At 47.2% G+C, this 22539-nt stretch overlaps 1 protein-coding gene across 2 annotated transcripts in view; it reads left to right on the top strand.

The window, feature by feature from the left end:
* The window catches only part of LOC144155401 (uncharacterized), a 142400-nt gene that overhangs the window by 13961 nt on the left and 105900 nt on the right, over positions 1-22539 (top strand). The gene's annotated exons all lie outside the window — the stretch shown is intronic.

Here is a 22539-nt window from a genome sequence, read left to right as displayed (position 1 = left end):
GCTCCCCGTGTGTGATTTGAGACAAATCTAAGCGATACGGAAGCGGATCTCCCGGAACGCCTGATATATCAGGCCGAGACAGCAGTGAGGCGCATCACTATATGCGTGCAGAAAACAAAAATCCACACTAAACACATCATCTTACTCTTTGACCGCAGCACACACCCCGAATCTATCAACGCAGTCTTCATCCGTTCGGTTCGATCCTACATCCCTAACCCACGCCGCTGTTTCAAGTGCCAGTGGTTAGGGCACGGCACCAACTCCTGCCGTTTCCGACTAGACTGCTCGAAGTGTTCAGAATACGATCACACCACCGAAAACTGCCAAGCAAAACTGTCACGGAAAATTAATTTGCATCAAGATCACAGAGGGCATATCCTTCCCGGAGGCTCGAAAGAGTAGCGTAGCGCCAATTTCTTTCCGAAGAGGTACGCGGACGCACGTCAGCGGGGGGCCGGCAGAGCGGCGTCAGGTCAACGCGGTGACCCAAGTCAGCAAGGCTGGCTTTCCAGTCACAGTCACGCGCCCCGTGGGGCAGCCGCCAGGTATAACCATAACGGTCGCCGCAACGTCTGAGGCCACCGTGGATGTGCTGGCTACTGGAAACATTGAAAGTGGCGAGATGCCTCCTGCCACTGCTCCACAGCCTTCCAGCACGTTTGGTGGTGTGGAGAGCAGGAACACGTGATACTCGCCCCAACTTCAACTTACGCCGATGAGCTAACGGCGCCCATGGCGTTAGCGGCTGACTCAAACAGCACCCCAAGCGGTGCACGCAACACGGATCTCTATCCGTCGGTAACTCTTAGGCCTGATCACATGGACGTCACGAGTCCCTGCCTGCATCTCTGCGGAAGGAACGGCGTTCGTCCCCTTCTCTATATAGAGAAAGAAACGCCTAGAATCACTGCCACCAAAGGCACCGCATGAACACACACATTCCAGTCGCTCTGTTAAAAACGCTAAATAATGGAAAGACAAAATTTCCCTAAGTGGAACTACATCTATATGATGTGAACGAGTTACTGAGTTTCCATCGACGAAGTGTTGTGTCTTTAAGAAACGCATTCAACTAGCGCACAAACTTGCTGCTCAATGGTTGCATGGCAGTCAGAAAGTTCAGACGGTTTGCATGCGTTGTTGCCCGAAAAACTTGCGTGTCACACCACCCAACTACTGACCGCCGTCGAAGCTGTTTCAATTTGCATAATAGATTGCCAAGAGCGTCTGCTGCTGATTTCATATCGTGCTCATTTGCAAAAATATATTTTTAGCACAAGTTGTACCATCGATCATTCGGTATCTATTTCCGTGAGCATAAGTTCACTACACATGCGTTATGGCAGTGCTTTTGATATTTCACTTTGTAACTTTTTTGCGTAGGGCTGACGAGCGTGTTATGTAAGGGAGCTGCTGCAGGGGGTCGCGGCAACTCAAGCGAAGCGCGTTATTTTTTCCACGATCCATTTACAACCATGTTCGCGGTTTTCACGGACACGAGTGTGGGAGAAGTCTGCGCGAGATTTCTCCCGTACAACCCTGGTCTGGCTACGTGCTTTCGTTTCGTGCGCACAGTAGTCGGTACCTCGACGTGACCGTGACTTAGCTCTCCTGGTTGACCCCGTTGCGGCCGGCGTCCCATTGTCCCGGCGCAACTACACGGAGCCACGCCGCAGCCTCGCTGCTGTCGGCGTTCGTCGTCAGCCGCCTTGGAGGTCTGTCTTAGCGGGCGGCCGCACGCGGCGGGCGCACGACGCTAAGGTTCTTCGTAACGCCCGCAGTGTTCAGGGTTGTCGGAATAAATAGATAAATAAATAAATAAATAAATAAATAAATAAATAAATAAAAGGTGTCGAACCGGTTTGTCGGAACTGAACCCGGATCGTTATTTTTTGATGATGATGATGATGTTTGGATTTTTGTGGTGCAAGGCCGACTGAGGGCAAAGAGCGCCAAAGAATGGTTGGTTCATTTAAGTGACATGAATGTAAAAGTAAATCTTTTCAGTAAAAATAAACGAAGTAAAACACAGGGTAATGAAGATTACCGGTGTAAAGAGCCAGGTTGTCATGATGCATGGTAAGAGATGAGATGTAAAAACTTGACATGAGTGAGAAACTTAAAAACAAACTAAGATGGGCTCGTCTCCTAAAAAGTACGACGTTATTTTTTGAGCCCGCTGAACCGGAACCGGAACAGAACCGATAAAAGAAATAACGGTCACCGGTTCACGACAAAACGGTTCGACCGTCCGTTGCTAACGGACGGTCATTGTTATTTGTGGCTTTTCTCTTCCACGCACCATCAACTTCGCAATCCCTCGCGCACTTTCGCCCCCTTCAGATGAGTCAAAACAACTCTTCGTGGTCGCAACATTGAGAAAAGATTTTGCACCACTATTGAAATGGTATGTTGTTGCTGGTCGCGAAAGCAGGGGGCAAAGCAGAAACAAAGAACGGTCACACTCTCAGTGCAGCCCGCTAGATGATTCTAGCGCTGACATTGCCCTTCCCAGGATTGTGCGGGGACAATAGGAGGCAAGATGGCTGCACCGTGCACCGGCCAAGGCTCAAACCCGGAACGTGCCTACTTGTAGCACCTAAAAAGTGCAGAAATTTCGGCAGGTTGGAGCATAATCGTGAGAAGGTAAATAGCGCGAAGGACGGGACCCAGGAAGCAAGATTTTCTCGTCATTTTGTTGCTATTTTTGACTGCGGGCACGAAAAATACCGATTTGAAACAGCTTCGCTGTTAAAAAGGCTGCTCATGTGAACAAGCTTTTTTATATGTATTACGGCGAGTGTCCTGTCGATCTCGACAAACTTGTTCCACAATGCCCGCACGTTGCACGGGGTTGGCGATTCTTCCGGAAGCACTTCCGACGCGCACCTTCCTTCTGGCAGCTGCGCGCGTGGCTTGCTTGAGTGCTCCCATTTAGCCCATTCCTCGGGCCCGGTGGCGCGTAAGCGGCGTCACGACTGGGAAATGACCCCTCAGTGTCTGCGCGCCAACCAGACGGGGTTGCTCGCTCTGGCGCGCCGCATAAATCTCTCCGTTCAAGCAGCAGCTGTGGAGGCTGCCACCTCTTGGAGCCTCGCCAACCTGTTGCAGACGCAGTGCGTGTGTCGTTTTTCCCGGTCGAGACCCGTGCACTGCGAGTGGCGGTAAGCGTGGAAGTATACGTGAGGCTCATGTTCGAGCTTGGCGCCCAACCCGTGGCGCTTGTGGCTCTCGCCGTTGTCGCATTACGACTGTGCACACCCGATACCAGTTATTCCGTGTAATCGGAACTCGCGCTTTCCGGAGCGCCCACGAGCGCCTGAACAAGCGCCCACAAGCGCACCCGTCCAGCAAGAGCTTCAGCTGCGACCCTCTTGCCGCCGTCAATGGCTGCTATCTGTACGCTTGCGCTTGAATGACCATGCGTTGCAGCGTAGCTACGATCGAACAAATTTTACCGCAATTATGAAATACAAGTGAATGTAGGGTACGCACGGCGTACAAGCGGTAAATTTCCTCCTTGGGGCTCGGAATTTAGCAACCGGAGTCGAAACTTGTGCGTGTATACAATGAAAAAAATAGTACTTCACCTCACCCGAGAAACGCTCTGAGCCCCTAAAATATGAAAACGAACCCTGACTGAGCAAGCCAGCTAGCTAGCAAAGAAGCAGACGCGCTTAGCTTGGTGACAGATTTTATTCATTCAAAGCCTATACCGCGCGTGGGCATGTGCCATGTGTACCGAAACTACCGGCAGCCCACGGTAGTTTCGCTCATCCATTCTTACTTAGTTAAGCGGCCACCGGGATGAACTGACTGGACCTGCGTGGTTTAAACCAGCCGAACGTCATAGTTGGCACCGCTGGAGCCAGCCACTTATTTTTTAGTACGCTTATTTAGTACGCTGTTTATTACTCTTTTTTATTTGATTTCGTAAAAACAGTCCAACGTGTATTGTGTAGTTTTAATAAAAAGAACTGTCACTCTCGGTTATGTAATAATATTTTGTCGCCAACATGCCTGAGGTTTCCTTTCCGCTAAGCAATGTTGACATGTATGAGGCCCCCTGCCACCAGTTCTAGAAGTTTAGAAAGGTGTGTGTGCGCGCGCGTGTGCGTGTTAGTGTGTGCGACACACACACACACACACACACACATACACATACATACACACACACACATACATATATATATATATATATATATATATATATATATATATATATATATATAAATAAAAGTGCCTCTTTGAGAGAATACATAAGGCCTACACCGCCAAGGGAAATGTTTTTTTCCTACTACGGTTAGTAAAGTTACCGATTTTAAAGCGAAGCTTTAGTGCTCTTACTGATGGCGTCTGTAAAGCGAAAACGACCTGCAGGAAAGCCAACTTTCTCTGACGATGATGATGAACGATCGTGGGTGAAGGGGCAAAAAACTTTTCAGTGACCGGACTCGAACCTGGGTCCCTTTGCGTCATGAAGCCGGCGTCTATCCTATTCTCCATTTCGACATGGTCGGAAGTCAGTTTAAACTCAGACAACAACCGAAGAATCCGTCACAACAAAGCTTCGCGTTCGCGTTCAACCATCGTCGTAGTTGCATGATTTTTTTTTTAAAGTTATGTAGGAAAAAAAAGTGAAGAAAAATGCGCGTACAGAATGTGGACCGAACCCATCCCTTCCGATTGGATCACGGATGCTTACCAATTTAGCCTCGGCGACTGCGTTCCCGTCGCTTTCTGGGCTATTTATATTTAGCACACCTATCCGACGCATGAGGGTGGTAGCCAGCGCCACTCTGGCAACACGGGGTGAAAGGACCTGCTTTTAAGGCCGAAACCTCTTAGGGGCTCGGGCTGTCGGCGTCTCCTATCGTCTTAGTCGTTTCATGTAATCACGGTACTAAAACACCGGGACACTCGTTTTCCAACGCCTCGCGCTAGAAAGTATCATCTCCTTGGGCAAAAACACGTACAAAAAGAACACACCCGGACACTCACTTTCCAATGCCTCGAGCTAGAACGCTTCGTGCTTCAAAACACACGAGACTTTTACAGCAAGGCTGCATACCTCTACACCCCCCAACGGTTTCATCTCCGTGGGGACAAACGCCAAGGCGCCAAGAATAAACTTATGCACGGCATGTTTCATCCCTCCCCAGGTTTCACGTTTGTGGAGATGGCCCGCTTTTTTCTTTGTTTCTTCCGGGCGTTTTCTTTCTCCTTCCTGACGCTCTTATTTGACCCCCAGGCCGTGACTCGCGCGTCGGCAGCGTGTCACGGGCAGTCGACTGACGGGAGAGACAAAGAGAGAGAAAACTTTTAATGAAAGCTGAAGAGGTCAGCCCCACTAACGGTAGGGCTTGCTACTCCAGTCCAGTTGAGAGTGAATACAGTGAGGTGACAGGGAAAAATAGAGAGAGAAAAACAAAAGGACAAAAAGAAGGGGGAGGGGTGATGCACACATATACAGGGTGTCCCAGCTATCATGCACCACGATTTAAAAAAAGCGTAATGGCGTTACTCGAAGAAAACCCAGTGCGTAATGTTTGCAGTACTGTGGAGAAGCGGACAGTAATTTTTTCGTTAATGATACTTAACTAATTGTAATTAATTATATAACTCGAGAATCACTGTCCTAATCAGTGAAGTGTCAATGAGGCACTTGTAGGTACCCACGAGGGGCATCTAAGTGGGGTATTTTCAGCGACGAACTAATTGCGCACTCATTTATTCTGACGGATAAAGAAAACCCGCTAAATACGAAAAATACCACGTGACGGCGCCTCCGGGCGCATTAGCGCGCATCGTAAAGCAATGCCCTCAAACAGGCTGCCTCTGAGTTAGCCAGAATGAAATAAACAAAAGAAAAAAAGAATAAATCGCGACCGAGTTTGTGCCTTATCTGCACACGCGCCCCGCGAATCTTGCTATTGCTGCTCCTTCCATGCATGCCATTATCAAGGTGATGCGCTGTCTCTTCAGGCGGGTGACAGGCGAAGCAGTTGCTTTCAATGAGCTTATTTGGGGACGCTGCTTTACACTGCGCGCGGAATCGCCGTCACGTGGTATTTTTCATATTTCGCGGGGTTTCTTTATCCTTCAGAATAAATGAGTACGCAATTAGTTCGTCGCTGAAAATACCGCGCTTAGATGCCCCTCGTGGGTACCTACAAGTGCCTCATTGACACTTCAGTGATTAGGACAGTAATTCTCGAGTTAGATCATTAATTACAATTAATTAGTTAAGTATCATAAACGAAAAAATTACTGTCCGCTTCTCCCCAGTACTGCAAACATTGCGCACTAGGTTTTCTTCGAGTAACGCCATTTCTCTTTTTTTAAATCGTGGTGCATGATAGCTGGGACACCCTGTATAAAATGTTCGTGTTCAGAGGGTTCACAGGACCCTTTCTAGCCCTGTTTCCGCAAGAAAAGTAAGCAGAGTTTTTGTTCCCAGCACTGTTTTATCATGATTTCGCCTGGGTCTAAGAAAGTGTGAGAGTTCTAGAGGACTTCACGTCGGAGTCACACAAGTGCCTTCGATGCTGTTGCCCGTTGACTAGCATATCGCGGGCAGTGGCTTAAAACGCGCCTAATGTTGTCGGTAGTAGAGCACACTATACACAATGGCGACTCTGCCCAGCCCAGCTTGAACAAGAAGCTTCGCAGTCGGTGTAGCACGCCTTCAGTGCGCTTGGGCAGACCCCGCGGATGCCTGAAATCGCACTTAGGGTCTATCACATGGAGAGGCGCGCATGCCTTCTCGGAGTATCCTGCCAAGCCGGCAGCTGGAGTTTCCATCCTAGTTCAAATGCAGCTGCTTTGCTATCCTCGTTGGAAAACGGGATTCCAACGGTGTAGTTGAGGTCATGGGCTTCCCTGGCCGCGGCATCGGATACGATGTTGCCCGTTGCGTGGCCTCAGCGATCGGCTACCGGCGGAGCGCCGTTGCTCCGGCCGTCCCAGTCGCCCGGAGAGAGCGTAAGTTGAGAAAAGGGTGTGGCCGCGTTTTTCGTCGCACCGCGGCGCGCGTAGCCTAAGGTCGCTTTCCCTGGCGCGGATGGGCGCAGAGGACGAAAACTCGGCCTTCACAGCCTGTGTGCGATGTTTAATAAAAAAAAGGTGACCGCACACAAAGGCAGAAGAAAGGTAGAAGTAGTTAGTGGTGCCATTAGGGTAGTTGCTGGTGACTTTGAATTTTCGACGTAGACTACGCCCGACGTGACGCATGAGTGAATCCGTTGCACAGAATATTCTTTTCTGTAGTCACGCATGGTTCCAAAACAACACGTTGTCCAGTTTTATTTCCGTGCGTTATATATATATATATATATATATATATATATATATATATATATATATATATATATATATATATATATATATATATACAGAGAGAGAGAGAGAGAGAGAGAGAGACGCGTCACGTCGTCGAAAAATAAAAGGTCGAATGTTTCGGCCGAGGGACCGGCCATCGTAAGAATAACAAATTTGGTTATTTGGTTTGATGTTAATTTAATTATGCCAATTGCCGGTGTTTAAGTAATATTTTTCAAGTTATATATGTCTGCATATATATATATATATATAGCCTATATAAAGCGTGCCAGCCAGGCGAGAGATTGCCCTGACGAAAGCAAGTCTCTTTGCTGAAACGTTGGCAACAATCGTGCTTTTACCTTGTTCAAAGTTTTCTTTTCTTGTGTTCTCTACCAGCTTCAAAAGTTCAACTGCTCCCTATATATATATATATATATATATATATATATATATATATATATATATATATATATATATATATACTCTGAAGAAAGGGAGTCCTCTCCCTGAAACGTCAGTAAACTTATTTTTATTTTCTAAGTCTTTCTCGTTTGTCTCTGTCTCTACTAACCTTTTTTTTTCGCGCTCTGTGTGAGTTTTTATCTTTTCAGTCTATATATATATATATATATATATATATATATATATATATATAACGCACGGAACGTGCGTTTCGTGCGTTCCTTTAGAAAAACTGGACAACGTGTTGTTTTGGAACCATGCGTGACTACAGAAAAGAATATTCTGTGCAACGGATTCACTCATGCGTCACGTCGGGCGTAGTCTACGTCGAAAATTCAGTCACCAGCAACTACTATATATATATATATATATATATATATATATATATATATATATATATATATATATATATATATATATATATATATATATAAGGGACCTTTTTTTAACCCCCGGGCTTCTTCACCCCGAGTAATCGGAGTGGCGCTGGATACCACCCAAAAGCGCAGGAAACAATTACCTTAACATACCCATGAAAGTAACTCTACCAAAAATTCGCTGTAACTACGTCAAACAAACTGCCGTATTCGTCGCCATTTCAATGTGGAATGAACTACCGACCCCCCTCAAATCAATTCACTCTCCCAATTTTTTCCGAAACCAATTAAAAAGTTTTCTATTATCTAGCTTGGCCTAATGTATAAACGTGTTTTTGTTGTAGCGCCATTTTTTTGTGCTTCTGTTCTTCCGTCGAATCGTTTTTTCTGCAATTTTTATGTGCATATGTTTGTATTGCTACAAATGAATGTATATATGTGTGCGTATGTATGTATATACATGTATGCATTGCTTTCTGCCTGTTTTTGCTCATTTTCGTTTGGTGTGTTTTTTACTTGTTGCCACTCTACGCTGTTCCGTTGTGCTCTTTGTCGCAGGAGGTCCCCTCGACAGTTTTTAAGTGCGAATGCACTTCTTAAGCGACCCTGAATCACGCGTCCACCGCCGTCCGTCCGTCCGCACCACATACCCACTTAGGGCGATTGGCCAAGAAGAGTTCCTAATTTCTTTAGCACATACCCACTTAGGGCGATTGGCCAAGTAATCTGAATCACGCGTCCACCGCCGTCCGTCCGTCCGCACCACATACCCACTTAGGGCGATTGGCCAAGAATCGGGCGTGAGAAGGGCTAATGCACCCGCTTAAAGGAGTACTGACACGAAATTTCAAAGGTGAGATCCGCTCTAGCAATCAAGTACAACGACAACACAAATAGGTGTCTGTGCATGGCACATACCCACGTTGGGGATTGACCAGGAATCGGGCGTGAGAAGGGCTAAAGCACCCGCTTAAAGGAGTACTGACACGAAATTTCAAAGCTGAGGTCCGCTCTAGCAATCAAGTACAACGACAACACAAATAGGTGTCTGTGAATAAATGCATCTTTCTTTCTTTGTAGTTGTGTGTGTGTGTGTGATCTCTCTTTCGCGAACATTACCGAACCGCGCAAATTCAACTCGTGCATTCGCACTTTCACATTCTTCCCCTCGGGGAAATGCGGGGAAATTTTTTTAACTACGGGACCTCTCGGGACCTTTTAAAACGTGAAAATAAAATAAACTTCAACTTCAAAAAGTAGAGAGGAGCACAGCCCCGCGGGTGGCGTAGTAGTCATCGCACCAGACGTGTATTCTGGAGGTCGGGGTCTCGTCGGACACACGGCGGGCATGTTTCTCTCCACTTTCCTTCTTTCAAAAATCAATCTCTTTTTCAAGGACAATATAATGACCTATATATTCTTCCATTTGCTTTCCTTGGCTTTCTTCACTGCCTACCCTTATTTCTGTATTAATTCAACGAGCCCCTCATTTCCCTTCCGATTCGATATATATAACACAGAAATAAGGGTTGGCAGACAAGAAAACCTCGGAAAGCAAAGGGGAGCTTGTGGTAGGTCATTGAAGCAGATAAAGAATTTGGAAAGAAAGAAAGAAAGCAGAGAAAAAATCCCCGCCAGGTGGGATCCGAACCCACGACCTCCAGAATACCGGTCTGGTGCGATTCTGGAGGTTGTGGGTTCGGATCCCACCTGGCGGGCATTTTTTTCTCCGCTTTCTTTCTTTCTTTCCAAATTCTTTATCTGTTTCAGTGACCTACCACAACCTCCCCTTTGCTTTCCGAGGTTTTCTTGACTGCCAACCCTTATTTCTGTGTTATTTCTACGAGCCCCTCATTTCCTATTCTGATTCGCTATATATATATATATATATATATATATATATATATATATATATATATATATATATAGCGAATCAGAATAGGAAATGAGGTGCTCGTTGAAAATAAGACAGAAATAAGTATTGGCAGTCAAGAAAACCTCGGAAAGCAAAGGGGAGGATGTAGTTGGTCAAGATAACGAATTTGGAAAATAAGAAAGTGGAGACAACCACGAACCCACGAATCCGAACCCACGACCTCCAGAATACCGACCTCCAGAATATATATATATAGCAGTGAAATGTAAAGAACAGGCCGTAGAGCATATTACCATCATGCTACCTGAATCATCATCATTGCGAGACACAAGACCATCATCATCAGTGTGTTGGCGCGAGAGCTGAGCGCGCACGACAGTCTGTGCGCTTTCACGCCTTGCTGCCGTCCTGTCAGTAAGCCTCATAATATATATACGTATTTGCAGAACAGAAAAATATGGGACGAGGGATTCCGTAAGAACACACATCAAAGATGCAGATCTTATTGCCAGTGCTATTCGGCTACTTGAAGGTGCTTTAGAGCGGCGATTGAGGTAATAGTCATTTTTGTGATACAGAGATCCGATTTGTCATTCTGATCACGGCGGATTTTTTCTCTACTTTGATTTCTTTATCTAGGTATCACAAAAAATGACGATTACCTCAGTCTGCACTGTAAAGCATCTTTAAGTAGCCGAATAGCACTGGCAATAAGGACTGCATCTTTTGTGTTTATATATATATATATGTTTATATATATATATATATATATATATATATATATAATGTGTGTGTGTTTGTTTGTTTGTTTATATATATCTCTATATAACCATATATAAATCTAGAGAAAGATAAAACTCACAAAGCGCGCAGAAATAGTATAAGAGTCGGATACACAGCAACAACAATAACAAACAAGGTTTACTTACGTAGCGGCAACGGGACTTGCCTTCATCAGAGTACAGTTACATGATTTTGCTGTGTAACTGTACTCTGATGAAGGCAAGTCCCGTTGCCGCTACGTACTTAAACCTTGTTTGTTATTGTTCTTGCTGTGTATCCGACTCTTTACTTATAATATATATATATAAGTTAAGAGAAAAGGTTCCTGGCCATAAGGTTAACTGTACGATAGAAAAGTCACATTGAAAAACATAACATTTATTCTAACGTTTCGACCGATGGCCGGTCTTTTTCGAAGATGAGGAAGAAAAAGACGGGCCCCCGGTCGAAACGTTAGAATAAATGTTTTTCAATGTGACTTTTCTATCGTGTATGTATGTATGTATGTATGTATGCATGCATGCATGTATGTATGTATATATAATATGCGCCATAGGTAGCTTAAGAGGGTTCAAAGCTGTTCGACCACTCTCAACAACATGTCGTAGTCGCTCGAGTCATGGCCCGGGGGTTAAAAAGAAGGTCCCCTTCACCCCGAGTACTCCGAGTGACGCTGGATACCACCCCCAAGCGCAGGAAACAAATACCTTCAAATAAATACCCGAGAAAGTGAAGGGGAAAATAGCCCCGCCGGTAGCGTAGTGGTCATCGCAGCAGACGCGTATTGTGGAGGTCGTGGGTTCGGATCCCACCCGGCGGGTATATTTTCTGCAATTTCTTTCTGTCTTGCGAAAATTCTTGATCTGTTTCAACGAAAATAAATAGCCTACCGCTTTCACCCCTTGCTTTCCTTGGCATTCTTGACTGCCAACCCTTATTTCTGTCTTAATTAACGAGCTCTCATTTACCATTCTGATTCGCATGCATATATATATATATCTATCTATATATATATATATATATATATATATATATATATATATATATATATATATATATATATATATATATATATATATACATACCGGATTTATACGCCAAAAGAAAAACAATTCGGTCGACGAGGCTGCCCAGGTCCCTCCGGCAGCGCTGCGAGACCTGCAAGGCCGAAGTTGCGTTCATGTCTAAATAAATAAACAGTGAGATAACGTGTACAGGTATAGGCACGAAAACAAAGCCTTTTCGCGCGTCATTCATCTCGTGTAACCACGACTTTCTGGCGCCTCGTTTTTTGTTCTCTCGCTACGCGCTTAGGCACTGGCTGCGCAACGGGAGCCTGGCCATCGTGACGCCGCCGGCGTAAACGAGCACAAAGGGACTCAAAACTAGAGCAAAAACAGCGCGTGCTTCCGCGGGGGGCACAGTTTGAAAAACTTGTAGTGCCGTAGTTGAAATTTTGTTTTTCCCCCGCTTGATCTGTATGCGTAAAAGTTCGTCGAAAGCTTATCGCGTTGCACGCGCACCTACAATGGGCGCGAACAGCGTTGTGCTGTGCATGCCTGTAGTACAGGTGTGTCAGACATGCGTGCGTGCTGAAAGGTGCCGAAATAACTGGTGCGATTATTTCGGAAACGTAATTTAACGGGACACTAAACTGTAAAAGGAAGTTTGCTTATATCGATCGATCAGTGTCGGTAATGCAAATATAGCTTTCACCGCCTATTAACGCCGAAAATACCAAACCCATGAAAACAGGTATCGCTGCCGCATACTTCCCCGCACCACATTTGTGACGTCACTGAGCTTCAGTGGTGAAGCGCGGGATTGCTGTAGCTTGCTTATGCGTTTTCAGCGAAGCATATGGGGTTAGGGTTCGATCCGCGTAGTTTTTATAGCCAAATGTCCATTACTCAACGTGCAAATTAAGAAAAGACGTCGTTCCTCGTGCTATCAATCTAACCTTCAAGCTCAGCCAAGGTTAAGCCGGCGCCTCGTGCAGCGTTGGCTGCATCCAAGTTCACTGCGCGTTCGCGCGTATGCAGTGCCGACTGCGCCGAGAAGCGCCTGTGCTTTGTCTCGTGGTACACTTGCGTGTGCGTTCACTCTTCGCTGTCGGCGGGAAAAACGAGCTATCGCTCGACATATTTGGTTCAACGGCGTCGAACCACGGCAATTTTTTTATGTCTGCGAACAAAAACTTCGGAGTGTCTGTAAGCGCGAGGTGTTCTATCGAGTGAGGCGTTCGAAAACGAGCGTCCCAGTGTATGTGCTGTTAGCACGCGGTCACCACGAAAGTCGCGCGCCGTTAAAAACAATAATTTGAGCTTATACGTCTCATCACTTGGATTTCCATTTTAGCAGCTTAGTTATTTGGCACCGTTTTCAAAATTTAAAGTACTGACACGAAATTTTCGTGTTACGTTTTTTTCGCTGCTATGGGTGTCTATTAGCCCACTAATCATAGAATGGCACATTAGACAGTCGATCGCAACGTAAACAATCATTTGCGGTGTCGTTTATTCGTGTTAGTTTCGGTTTCGACAAAACGAACGCCGGGCGGCCGCCGTGACAGGAGGTAGCACCTTACGTCACCATTCTTGTCGCACCGCTGCCGGTCTGGACGCGCTCGTTCAGACCGGCCGAGGTCTTCACCACGGGTCTTCACCATCCCCGCGCGCTCGGGCAGCATGACGTCAGTCCCAAAGCCATCACGTGTACACACGGTGTAGCAGCGCGAGCCAACCGCAGCCAGCGCGTCGGCTACGTCACGGGAGCCCCGACGTAGGGAGTTTGGGGCAAGTAGCAGATGATGTCATGCTGGCCCGCTCTGGGCTTTCTTGTGCGGCAAGCGATTAAAATGGATTTAAAATACGTTATACTGAACGGCTACTGTTGAAACTTGCTGGGAGATGTCGCCTGATAAAAAGAAAGCATTTTACATAGTTATCTCAGCTTTGAAATTTCGGGTCACTACACCTTTAAAAAATGGGTCGGGTTTACCACTTGTAGTTATCACGAGCGAAATGTCTGTTTGGCTTAGTTTTGTAACGACTATGCACACAGTGTTTGATGAAAGTTCGGCCACACCTGCCACACTTGCGTTCTGGCAGTGGCGCGCCATCCATGGCGATACTGAGCGACCAAGCGCTGTCGAAGCAGCCATTAAACCCTCGCCTAGTAAGTGGTACCGCAGCGGCGACGCCTGTCCGCAGAGCACCACGTGGCGTGACGTACTCCTGCCACACAGGCGCTCCGGCGGCAAAAGGTCATTGCCAAGCAATTCATGACATTGCAAGACATGGCGTAGTAGGGCGTTCGCTCTAAAATGATTTGGACGTAAATATTATGCGAATGTGATTTTTTAGGCATACATTTGAGTAGATTAGTTTCCAATAAGCACCACTTTCAATATCAATATAGAGTCTCGGGTATCTAAAAGTTTTCTGCTACTGTGTGACCCGCGTTGGCCGTGTCTATTAGCGTCAATGCGTTCGCACCGCACTCTTTGTCGGCGTGTAAGCGCGACAGCGGTCCAGTCGTCAGGACTAATTGCCGTTCTCCAGTTTGAATTTCCCTCCATTTCTGTCGTCAGAATGTGGACGCCGTGTATATTTTGCACTCAAACTTCGTTTGACATCCTCCACCTCAGAGTGGAATGGCGCATGAGTTTTTATTAGCCCCTTTGTGTAGGGACGATGAACAGAGCCGTACAGTCGCATGGTTATGCCGCGCTGGTATTGTCACAGCGTGGCGCAGCGAGCCTTTACCTGCGCATCTGGAACGAGATGTAATAACGAGCCCTTTATTCCAATAATTAAACTGTAGGCTGCTGTGAGTTCTGGGAGGCAGCTTATAGTGGTTGCCGTGATGACCTAATTTCCACCCTCTCTATCGGGGCAAGAATCTCAAGAACTCCTTTTTTCCATACGACAGACAGCCTCTACATGCGGGGGGAAGATTTTAGGCAAACCCTGCATAACTAGCACCAACGCTGACGCTTGAATCATTCGGTGAAAGGTCATTTCTTGATTTGATGAATTTATTGTGGGTTTTAACCCGCCGACGCTCCACAGGCGATGAGGCACGCCGTCGTGGAGGGCTCAGGATTAATTTTGATCACCTGGAGATCTTAACGTGCGCCGAAATCTCGAACACACGGGCGTTTTTGCTTTTCGCCTCCATCAGAAAAGCGGCCGCCGCAACCGGGAATCGAACCCGCGTCCTCGTGCTCAGCAGCACAACGCCTTAGCCACTGAGCCACCGCCGCGGGTAAAGATTATTTCTTATTCCACTAGATTAGTGACGCCGCAGTGTCTTATGAAAGCAGGACGAAGGGTGCTCATGCAAACGACGCTATTGATGTTTTTATATAAACTCCAAAGTTCAGCCCTTTGAGGAGACAGGGTACCGGATTGAGCCTACGCGGAATTTATTGCAAGGAACTTACCAATGGGGACGACACAGCGGGGCAATGCACTGCGCAGCAATGGACATCGTGAGCGCCGACCCGCGCTCTAGGCGGCCGGGCACCAGACTGCTATCTGCAAGGGTTTCTGCTTACTACCGACGCGCTTTGCGTATCGCACTTCCTGTCCGAGTGTAGCCTGTCGCCGGTTGCTTCATTGAGAAAAAGGCGCCACCCCGTTCTACGTAAGGCCTTGCAAGGCGCGCGAACGACCAGCCAGATGCGGAACTTTGTGGTGCATCACGTTGTTTGTAGTGGGGCAACTTCAAATTCAGGGACGAGGGACAAACATACGCAGCTTGTACGAGGAGCTTGCGGCGCTCGTTGTAGGGGGAGGTATACTGGGCCGACGCAGCCTCGTATGTTTTTTTTTTTTTTTCGCTTGCGAGCCTGCCTTGCTGCTCCAGGTGGGGACGATAGAGGAAGTGCTCGCGCACATTTTACACTTGGCAGTCCCCAGACCCGTGCACACATTCACACGTTTTTAATAATAAAGTGGATCTGCACATGCGAGAGTATAAATAACTGCGCAGTGAGTTGACCTCACTCATATAGAAAGGGCTCACAGGATGTGTAACGGGTGCCTGAGACGCCTTGCATTTCTACTGGCCAAGAACGTAAGGGCTCCCTCCGTGCACAGGACACCTTGTGGGAATTCGTTTACGGCTACTTGTGCCAACCTACCGTGGATCGATGTAACCAAAAGCACCCCCCCCCCACCCACCCCCTAAATGAGCCAAATAACATTTATTTTCAAAGCCGGCTGGAACGCGGGCCGTAAAAGAAAGCTTGGGCCAGATGGTATTAAATTAGCAGGAACTTACTCAACAACATACATTCTCGTATTAGTTTTTTTTTTTTCAAAGACGTAGAGCGATGCATTTGATCCGTTTCTCCAAGATTGAGGGAAGCTATTTTTGTTTCAACTGAAAATATCCGGCTGTTGCTTCACACTATAAACCGATAGACGATGAGCAAGTAGCTGACGCCTTCTGCAGGAGAATTACTGCAGCGCCAGCAGCTCTTCATCCGCCACACTTTCCTCCCAGCAAGGCATGCTCAGGCCCGGTATGGACGAGTCATTCTACATGGCAGAGTTGCTCGCTATAGCTTCTGTCAAGAAATCAAGCTGCCCAGACCCGGATGACATCACCTACACAACCCTCTCGCATTTAGGTGAAAAGGGAAAATGTTGCCTCCTGCATACCTTCAATCTTTCGTGGGCAACTGGCCGTCTAGAGACAAGTTGGAAACAGGCTCGCCTTGTCCCAGTCCTAAAGCCAGGTAAAGTTTCCACTGCCATCGGGTCCTATCGAACTATAGCGCTCCTTAGTTGTGTTGGGAAACTGATGGAAAAGATGGTGCTTTTCCACTTGGACTGGGATTTGACCATCCGAGATATATACCCGGCACAGATGTCTGGCTTCCGCAAGGGTCGTAGCGTCCTCGACAACGTCATCGCCCTTGCGAATAACATAAGACAAGCAAAGTATCGGCGGAACATTAGTTGCCATGTTCCTCGACATCAAGTCAGCGTACTACTGCGTCGAGCATGAAGCCATCCGATCGGCGCTGAAGTCTGTAGGCATCAGGGGCCGCATGTAAGCATGTCTATCGGACTATCTCCCCTATAGGTATGTGTACATGTCTACGGACAGCGGCGACTCATCGCTACACAAGGTGACCCGAGGTGTTCATCAGGGTGGGGAGCTGAGCCCTACACTCTTTAACGTTGCCATAGTAGACCTGGAGAAATGTGTGCCACAGTCGGTAGAAATCTCTGTACGCCGACGACATTTGCATATGAAGTTCTGGCCTCAACAGGCGAGTGTTACGGTCCAGACTGCAACGAGCTATTGACTCAATTGCGGCATTTCTGGAAGATCGAAGTTTATTGATTTCAGGGAACAAATGTGCTGCGATAGCCTTTACAAAGCGTGACCTTACGCGCTACGGCCTCACTGTTGGAGGGACCGCAATTCCATGCGACGCGACCCACAAGTTATTGGGAGTACCATTTGATAAAAATTACACCTGGTCGCCTCATTTTCGTACCTCAAGGACACGATAATTCAATTCGTCCGCATATTCCTCATGCTCTCCACCAACACTGGCGGTTTTTCAGTCAACTCTTTTCTCCTGCTATACGAGGCGCTTTACGTTGGCCTGATGTGTTACGGCATCCATGCTTTGGTCCCTCTATCAAAAGGAACTGTCAAAGCGCTAGACAGCATGCAAGCACAAATCTTGTGGGTCTGCATTGGCGTTCCAAAGACAAGCTCTACCATCGGAACGCTGACAGAATGCAGGCTGCTCTCACCGCTCGCTCTATGCAAGCAGGAATTGCTTCGTGCGTGTCTGCGGATTTAGGCAAGACAGCGGGGCCATCCGCTAGCCACAAGCTGGGCCAAAGAAGTGCGTGAATTTCGGCCGAATGTCTACCAAGAGCCTACTCCTCCTGAGCACCCGCCCTGGGTATTCCTGCCTATACCTGTCACGGCTACTGTGCCCGGCATCACGAGGAAGGAGCATGTTCGTGTTTCCGCACTAAAGTTCTTCGCTCTGGACTATATTATGCGGATATTCAAAGACCACACTCATCTGTACACTGATGAATCGGTGTCACCAACATCATCCACTATCGGTGCGTGGATACCGTCATCACGCACCACCATCAGTGACAAAGCTCAGTCACAAAACGTCAACTACGGCTACCAAACTTGCAGCTCTGAGGGTGGCTTTCGCTCATATTGTCAAGCAACCCGCACAAAAGTGGGCTATCTTCACAGACCCAAGGGCTGCCCTTCAATGTCTAGCGTCTTTTTCAAAAGACCAGCTTGTGTCTGGCATACACGCTTTACATCTACAAGCTCTACAAGCGCACCATCCCATAGAAGTTCAGTGGATTCCAGCCCATTGCGGGATAACTTGCAATGTGAAGGCGGACATTGCTGCATCCGTTGCGCATAACTATCGTGTATCGGCAATATCCATACCATTCTCCAGGAAAGATGCATCTGTCCTTGCATTCAGCGCGGTATGGAACATGCAGCGGGCATCCTGGGATGACGTATCACGTCATTACGCGCCGCTATCTTCCATTTATCCAAACTGCAAATTCAAAATGCCACCAGGACTCTCCAAGCGGGTAGAAGCAATTCTACATCGCATGCGGTTGAATGTCGCATACACGCGCAACTTCCTCTTTAAGATGAAACGAGCTACGTCGCCACTCTACCCACACTGTGATGTGCGAGAAACCCTCCAGCATCTGCTCTGTGAATGTGCTCGAGTCAGTGCTCAAAAAGTGTTTCTTGCAGTGTCTTTGGAACTTCCCCTTTCCGTGGACATTCAGCTAAACGACGTTTAATGACCGTGGGCTTGTCCCAAACATACTTTACGGGCTACAAAAGCTCTGATAGAGTACGTGCAACAGACAGGTCTAGACCAGTCTCTGTGAATAACTCAACGTTTCTGTGCGCATCAAGTTCTTGAACATCATCGTCATCATTTTCATCACGTCATCATTAACTGGCGTAGCAAGTTAGGCATTTTAACCCGCCTAACATCGCCAGACTTCATTAAAGCTCTCTCTCTCTCTCTCTCTCTCTCTCTCTCTCTCTCTCTCTCCTCTCTCTCTCTCTCTCTCTCTCTCTCTCTCTCTCTCTCTCTCTCTCCTCTCTCTCTCCTCTCTCTCTCTCTCTCTCTCTCGCCTTTCGCGGTATTCGAAAAGGAGGCTAATCACAGAATCACAGATGTGTGCATTTCTTATAAAAAAGGGCTTCTAGATCCTTCGCGGTGTGGCTTTTGATGATCAAAACCAATGCTCCACCAGCTTGCGCGCGTGTAGGGCCAAATAAAAGATGCATTGGTGCATTAACAGTACTTTGGCGTGTATTCTTTCACCTATAAGAGGTGGACGATACCACAAGGCATCCCGGAATTTTAAGATACCTTGAGGACCCTTGGCACTGGAGGAAATATACCAGAAAGGTACATGTACAATCGCAAGTATTGTGCAAGGATAGGTACCACCGTGCCAGAGGCTATCGAACAAGAAACAGGTGTGTCGTAGGGAGTTGCGCTGAGTTGCACATTCTTCAAGGGACGGAAAGGGGGTCGCGGACAAAACCGAATCCTTGCATTGTCGCCCGATTACTGGTACGCTGTTGACCACTACGTTGTGGTACTGCGCTGAACTTTTACGCTGACGCACAGACGCAAACCGTGTGCAACGGCGTCATTACGCTTATCACGCTGTATTTGGAAGCTGCAGGCCGGGCCAATTGTGTGAAGTAGGTTAGTTTTAAGGGGGAGCGTTATGGGACCCGTGGCGCAGAAAAACCGGTGCTATCGGGGGCGATGACCGTGAGCAAAAAATCCCGAACGCCAACTTGAGGCGCCTACTAGAACCATTGGGGTCGTAAGGCGTTGCCCCAACAGATGGCGTGCGAGCAGCACCGCAAAGCTTTGACCGCGCTCGTGGGTGCCGCTAAAAGGTACGATAACGTCACCGCTATGTTGTAAATGGGCCTTTATAGTCCGATGGGACGTCGACGCGCTCGTGCGCGCGGCACGGCGGCGGTATACGCCAGCGAAAGTGCAGCAGTCTGCAGCTGGAACAAGAGTGTGAAGCTCGGCGAGTCGGTTAGGATACATGAATAAAACAGCGCAAGGGACAGGACATGAGAAAAAAGGACAAGGACAGGCGCTGACAAGGACAAGGCAGCGCCCGTCCTTGTCATTTTTACTCGTATATGGCTAGCGTACCGTGGAATTTTCGTGCCAGTGGGCAAAAAGCCCACGCTACACTCGTAGAAACAGGCCATTGTTCTTGGTCGCGTATCAGCCATGATCAGATTTTGTGTCAGCGTTCGGCGCGTCGCGGATGAAGGATACACATCATGGTGCCGATCCTGGCGCAAGACTCCGCCCCGAAAGAAACCGTGTTGTGTCTGTCTGAAACGTCGACAGATGAACTGTTTAAGTCGATGGCTGCACCATTGGATCTCGTGAGACTAGAGTGCGGACTCGCCAACGGATGGCGTCGCGGTATACGTAAAGAAAAAAAAAAAAAAAGAAAATGTGTGGGAAAGATTAATGTCCCGGGTTTGCAAAAGGGCGAAGTTTACTGTGGGAATGTTTGTAGCGTGCAGACCGGAGGTAAAACTGCAATATCCATATACAGCTTTTCTGCTCATCCACCTTCGTATGGCGGAATGACTTCTAATTTGAAAGACGATATTCCTTCTTGGAGTGCTTAAACGGAAAATTGGGGTAGGTGTGCCTGTCTGCCAGTCCTATTTAGTCACCTGGAAAACAGATAAAGAAATTCTATAACGACCGCGGCAGCCGCTTTTCTGATGGAGGCGAAAAGCGAAAACGCCCGTGTATTCGAGATTTAGGCGCACGTTAAAGATCCCCAGGTGGTAAGCCTCATCGCCTGTGTACCGTGGGCGCGTTAAACCACATAATCAATCAGTCATTTCTAAAATGAGAAGTTTATATAGGCTAAGCCTTTCCAAACCACTAAACCTGGAACCGTACTTGGCACGAGGACGTGCAACCTAACTATCCCCTTCCGTTAACACCTACCCCCTTGAGCTATATACGAGCCTCCTCATTGAATAAAATCAATCAATCAATCGATCCGTCAAATTTGTCAATATTGTTGAGCACAAAGAAAACATCACGCATATAATGCAAAATATCAATACATCAAATATCAGAATATGATTGTACTGCCTGGAGCTCCCACCAACAGGATTTAACTTGTAGGTAAACTGGAACAAATTCAGAGACTTTCCGCACGATTTATATGTTAGAAGTATAAAACAACGGGTTCAGTTACCGAGAGGTTAAAACTAAACGGTTTGGAATATGTGGAAACTAGAAGACAAAAGCAACGCTTAAAATTATACTTCCAGATATTACAAGGTCAAATAAAAATATAGTAGAATTTAAGTACACCCCCCACACCCCCCACCCCCGAATAAGCTCAGCAGCCGAATAAACCATGACGCGGCAGTTCGCCCTTTCGGTGCTCGCACAGACGTCTTTCGTACTTTTATTTTTCATGATGTTATTGAAGCACAGAACAGTTGCCGCGACATCTTGTTCAAAGTCCTGGTGTTAGGAAATTTGAATCTGCTCTTGATGTTTACTCCGCGCAGCAATGAACATGTGATTGTGTTTTTGTTCTTAGTTGCTGGAAGCGTCAATGTCTGTATCTTCTTTCCGTATCGTTTTCTTCCCTCTCTGTAATGACCCTCAAGTGAGGGTTGGCATTATAAATAAATAAATAAATTGGTACTAGGCAGTGTTTTTTAATTGAAAATACATGTGCGCTGGATCTTTTCGACAGCAAACAAGAAATATGCATTGAAAACAATATTTTGACCAATAATACAAAAAGCTCGCACGCCATTATGGGGTTTAACGCGGCGGCGCAACGCAGGCGATGAGGCGCGCTGCAGTGGAGGGCTCCGGATTAATTTTGACCACCTGGGGATCTTTGACGTGCGCCGAAATCTCGTACACACGGGCGTTTTTGCTTTTCGCCCCCATCAAAAAAGCAGCCACCCGCGGCGGGTTCGAGTCTATACCTGGTGGTTGCGTTCCAAGTCCAACAGTAACTTAAGGTTCCTCTAGATGGCGCGCGAGCAGTGGAACGCGTAAGGCCTTAGGAACACGTGAAAATTGAAATGACTTGAACAAATCTCCACTGTGCTCATCGCGGATGGAGAAAAACTGGCGGGGAGGAGACGCGGGCGGGGGAGAGAATAGAGGCATTTGCATGGCAGGGGCGGCAGAAAACTCTAGCTTCTCGGCGATTTTTGCAGCGAAGTAAGCAGGTTCACTGCCATTTTTTTTGCGACATAAATCTGTGTAGTTGCGACCGCCGCTCAATAGAAAAAGTTAAGCGATTCGCCGTCATGGCGGGTGAATGGAATCGGTATAAGCTGCGGCTCGCAGCTTATAGCACAGGAGACCGTGTCCAGTGGTTGTTCTGGAAAATAAAGGAAATAAAGGTATTACGACACTAGAATGACCGTATGGGCGGTGAAACTCCTTATTTTTTCCAGTCATGTCACAGTGAGCAGGTAGCCACTACGGCGTGAAACATTGTAATGATACTGTACAGGGAAAAAAAAATTACACCATCTTCCCGTAGGGGAACAGTATGCGAAGCAGCCATGGGGTCGACTGAAGTTCCCATTAGTTTTCAGTTCGTCGTTTCTGTTGACGTT

This window comes from Haemaphysalis longicornis, unplaced genomic scaffold (genome assembly GCF_048455015.1).
Source record: "Haemaphysalis longicornis isolate Haplotype H1 unplaced genomic scaffold, Haemaphysalis longicornis Haplotype H1 scaffold_1, whole genome shotgun sequence".
Classification (NCBI taxonomy): Eukaryota; Metazoa; Arthropoda; class Arachnida; order Ixodida; family Ixodidae; genus Haemaphysalis; species Haemaphysalis longicornis.
Note: the sequence above shows the minus strand (reverse complement) of the source record. Positions and strands in the feature narration are given on the sequence as shown.